This window comes from Phyllostomus discolor, chromosome 2, assembly GCF_004126475.2.
Source record: "Phyllostomus discolor isolate MPI-MPIP mPhyDis1 chromosome 2, mPhyDis1.pri.v3, whole genome shotgun sequence".
Lineage (NCBI taxonomy): Eukaryota > Metazoa > Chordata > Mammalia > Chiroptera > Phyllostomidae > Phyllostomus > Phyllostomus discolor.
This window is the reverse complement of record NC_040904.2, coordinates 191,089,254-191,094,526: the sequence shown is the minus strand read 5'-3', so window position 1 is coordinate 191,094,526 and position 5,273 is coordinate 191,089,254.

Genomic DNA, 5,273 nt, shown 5'->3' with positions numbered 1-5,273 from the left:
TGTGATTTCTCCTGTTAGTCCGCCTCCATTAATTTGATAATTAGCCCGCCAGAAGATGTAGAGGTGTGTGTGTGGGGGGGTAGTTATATTTTGTTAGCTCCACCCATAGCTTTCAATACTTCTATCTTCAAGGTTTACAGAGTTGATTCGTTGGCATGCAAAAATGGCACAAAATAATAGGTTTTTCTATGTGCTTTATATAGGTTGATAGTTTTTAAAAATTCTCATCCCTTTGATGAATCTCATAGAACTTTACTTCCCAAATTGAAAAAAATCAATTTTTTCAAGTGCTTTAATGCCTTTGACATTGTTACTGAGCCCCTAAGTTAGAGTCTGCCTGCTTGCATGCACTGGCCCAGAGCATGCACGAGCAAGATTTTGCCAGTATAGAGGAACAATGGTTTAAATTGAATTGGCCAATCCGGAGATGGGGAGCTTAGGCTGTTAAGACCTTGACTCCAGGATGGCGTGTAAGTCACAGAGGCATATAGGGCAAGGTCAAAGACATTGTGTGTTGGGGGCTTGGGTTGTGTTGGGAGCTGATTGGTCAGAGTGGTAAGGGTAATAATCATTTCTTCAGGTCTGAGGGCAGTTCTGAGGTCTGCTGCCATGTCCCTCTGTCTGGTTTTCATGGGGAAAGTAGCCAGGGGTTCCTTGCCTTAGGGCCAGGAGCTGAAACATACGTTAGGTCAAGATGGAATTCATTAGCCTGACAGAGGCCTGGGCCTGTGACCATTAGTCTGTCTGCTGTGGGGTTCCCGATTATGGGGGCAGGGTGAGGGGAGAAGGCTAGGTCTTTGAGGGGAGAGGTGATTTCTAGAGCTAAGATTTAAAGTCATAAGGACCCTTGGTTTCAACAAAAGAGACCGACATCTCTTTCTGGCAAAAACATATTCATTTGAACGTATTTGACTAAAAACATATGGGACTCTAAATAAGTTTCACTTCAGTAATACAGAAAATCATACAGGATTTGCATACTTCAAGAGCCTTGGGTTTAGTAAAGAAGAAAACAAAAGTTGTCTATGACTTGCAACTTTGGCCTGACTTCCTCTGATCTCTAATTCTCTCCCCCAGATGTAAAGACATAAGAACACTTGTCAGGGGAACGACTTTCTGCTCTCTCTGTTCAACCACAGGACCATCTCTCCACTGGCACTTCCTGGGCTTCCTGCTGCACATGGCCTCCTGGCAGCCTAAGTAAGGACATGGGTTCATGGCTTCCATCTAGTGGCCATACAAATAATCTAAAGTTATAGGTGAATATATGACATTGAATTCACTGGTTGTCTTGACACATGGGGAAACCTAGACCTAAAGAAGTGAAGCAAAGAATTCTTGGCCCATCACTGGTTATGGTAGAGTGGGGGCTAGAACCTGACCTCCTGACTGTAGCTCGCTTCTCTCGGCCACATTCTCTGTGTTCCCTCCTGTCCCTCCTCCCCCGATTTTACCCAGGTAGGCACGGTAGGATGCGGAGTTTACTCTCCAGGAACTTACAGGTCTTGACATTCAATTCTAATGTGAAAAATAAACAGGAAATATAAAAATGGACATTTACAATGATTATAAATACAGCATAAAATTATACGCTTCCATTGTATGTATTGTAAGGTGATATGTGGTCACTGGCCAGCAGTGATCACAGAACACTGCGGATGGCTCGTCAAAAAACTCGAGAAAAACATACACAGATACAACCAGGTCCTGTGGGGAATAGGAACAGCAGGGCCATCCTCATGTGGGGAGCGCTTGGCCACCCTCTCTCCTGGAGGGCGCCATGGCCACCCTCCCTGGTGGGGAGAGTGTGCTGTTCCCCCTCCGGAGAGGCTTTTTACTGGTTTCGTTTGCATATGAATTCAGGTAAAAGCTCATTACTCATTACAAGGAAGTAAGGATCAAACAATAGAAAACAAGGAACCTGAGGGTCTATTTTGAGTCGGGGTCAAAGAGCTGTAAAACCTTGAGGAACAAATTAACTTCCTCCTTGGACCCTTCTCATTCAACTGAGAGCATTCTAAACAAAGAAGGTTTCACAGGATTTTACATATTCTTTCTTAGGCCTGATCACCCGGGGAATCCGCCCTTTTCAGCACAGAGCTGCACCACCCTGTCATTGTTTCAGGCTTAGGTGGAGCAAGGGAACTAAGGCAACCAAGAGATAAGGAGATTTTCTCCCAAGATGAGAGGACTCAGGCTCTGTGGAAGCCGAGGAGCGAGGGTCCATCACCCCCTTTTGCTGTAGCCTCCAAAGTTCTTCTTTTAGGGGCCTCCCATGTGATTGTGCCTGTCTTAGATCGTTCCCCCTTTGGGAATCTTACCCGTCTTTGGCTAACCGACCAAGCTTTGGCGTTCAGTTATGAATGAAGCAGCAGAAACAGCGCTCCTGCCAGGGAGATAAGCTTTTGTCTCCTTGCTGGCTTATGGTTCCAAGGGCGTTCCTTTAGCCTTAGCCTAGGGGGGGTTACAACTTCTGATACCAGGCAGGGTGGTTCCCAACAGTAAGGTTAGTATGATTTAACATTCAACAATAAGATTTTTGAAGGACTGAAAGACAGCAGATTTCAGTGTAGGGAGACTTCCTGGAGGAGATGGAAATCCCTTCTCTTCTTGAATGTGGGGAGAATAAGATAGAGCAAGTCTGTGGGGAGGGCATTCCGGGAACATGCAAGAGCATGACAAAAAAGTGTCCATATGATGAAGAGTTTGGTTGGATTCCCTAAGCAGATACCAGGAATTTTAAAGAAATGTTCTTATTATTTTAGCTTTTAATCGATTTTAAAAGTATACAGTATAAATTTGACAGTATGTTCATAACAGGAAAACCATTGCCACAATCCAGATAATTTATATCCATTAATCCCCAAATTTCCCTTATGCCCCTTTGTAATCTGAATTCTTCCCTATGGCCCCTCCCCACTCAGACACCCAGTGATCTGCCTTCTGTCCACTACAGATGAGTTTGCATTTCTTAGAATATTAACACATTTAAAATGTTTTGTTTTAAAATACTCTCAAACTTAATTGAAAAATTTGACTAACACAAGAATTTCCATACATTCTTCATCGAGATTCTCCAATTGTTAACATTTTACTGTTTTTATCCTCCTATCTTTCATTATATAGATATGTATTATCATTATTATTTTTCTGAACCAGTTGAGAGCAACGATGCCCCATTACATTTTATACTTCAGTGCGATCTCCTTAAAACATGAACACACATAACCAGAGTGAAACCCTCAAGATCTGGACATGAATCTTGCTGTGATACTGCCATCTCATCCACACAATACATTGACTTCCCACAGTTGTCTCAATAACATCCCTCATAATTTCGGAATCCAACCCAGGATGCTGTGTTGTATTTAGTCATCATGTCTTTGCTAGTCTCCCTCAACCTGGAACATTTCCTCATTCTTCCCTTGTTTTTACAACTTTGACATTTTCTAAAAGGGAACGGCTAATTACTGTGTAGAATGTCCTTCACCTTGGGTTTCTATGTTTTCTCATTGTTAGATTTGGTGATGTGTTTTTGGCAGAATTTCATGGAAGTTATGCTGTTTGTCAGTATCAGGAGTAACTTGATGCTGATTTGTCCTGTTACTGATAACATCACATTTTGTCACTTAATCAAGGTGGCATTGCTAAATTTGTCCATTTCAACCTTAATTAGTAAGGATTTTGTTTTATTAATTAATAAGCAGGTAATATTTGGGGGAACTATTTGAGACTGTCTCTATATCCTCTTCCAATGTTCACTTACTAGTTTTAGCATATAAAGATGATTCTATATAAATTAGTTGTTACTATTATGGTTGCCTAGTAATGGTTTTCTAGTTTCACTATCTTCATCTATTAGTTGGCTTTTACTAAAAGGTAAAGCTTCCTCTTCTCCCTCATATTTATTATACATGTATTTATATTAGTACAAACTCACAATTTTGTTTTTCAATGGGTTGTAATAAGTTAGTCTCATTATTTATTTTGATGCTCAAATCATCCCAGATTTGGCTAGTAGGAGCCCCTTTAAGCTGAATTCTGTTCCCTTTGGGCATGTACATCCTCATAGTTCTCTGAGAGCTTCTTTGTATTCTGGCACAGCAAAGTCCCAGACTCATCTTGTTCTTTTCCTACCCTAGCTCTGGAATCAGACATTTCTCCAAGAAACCAGAAGCTGAGATTTGGATCCTGGGATGCTCTTGGAACTGGGGTGTTTTGCTTCTAAGCCTTCTTGGTGCACACACTAGGAATACAACCGCCTATACATTTTTATCTGTAAAAATGTATAGGCGTGTTGTATTTCCTGTTGTGTGCACCAAGAAGGCTTAGAAGCAATAACACCCCCAGTTCCAAGAGCATCCCAGGATCCAAATCTCAGCTTCTGGTTTCTTGGAGAAATGTCTGATTCCAGAGCTAGGGTAGGAAAGAACAAGATGAGTCTGGGGACTTTGCTTGTGCCAGAATACAAAGAAGCTCTCAGAGAACTATGAGGATGTACATGCCCAAAGGGAACAGAATTCAGCTTAAAGGGGCTCCTACTAGCCAATCTGGGATGATTTGAGCATCAAAATAAATAATGAGACTAACTTATTACAACCATTGAAAAAATCAAAATTTGTGAGTTTGTACTAATATAAATACATGTATAAATAAATATGAGGGAGAAGAGGAAGCTTTACCTTTTAGTAAAATGCCAACTAATAGATGAAGAATAGTGAAACTAGAAAACCATTACTAGGCAACCATAATAGTAACAACTAATTTATATAGAATCATCTTTATATGCTAAAACTAGTAAGTGAACATTGGAAGAGGATATAGAGACAGTCTCAAAATAGTTCCCCCAAATATTTACCTGCTTATTAATTAATAAAAACAAAATCCTTACTAATTAAGGTTGAAATGGACAAATTTAGCAATGCCACCTTGATTAAGTGACAAAATGTGATGTTATCAGTAACAGGACAAATCAGCATCAAGTTACTCCTGATACTGACAAAACAGCATAACTTCCATGAAATTCTGCCAAAAACACATCACCCAAATCTAACAATGAGAAAACATCAGAAACCCAAGGTGAAGGACATTCTACACAGTAATTAGCCGTTCCCTTTTAGAAAATGTCAAAGTTGTAAAAACAAGGGAAGAATGAGGAAATGTTCCAGGTTGAGGGAGACTAGCAAAGACATGATGACTAAATACAACACAGCATCCTGGGTTGGATTCCGAAATTATGAGGGATGTTATTGAGACAACTGTGGGAAGTCAAT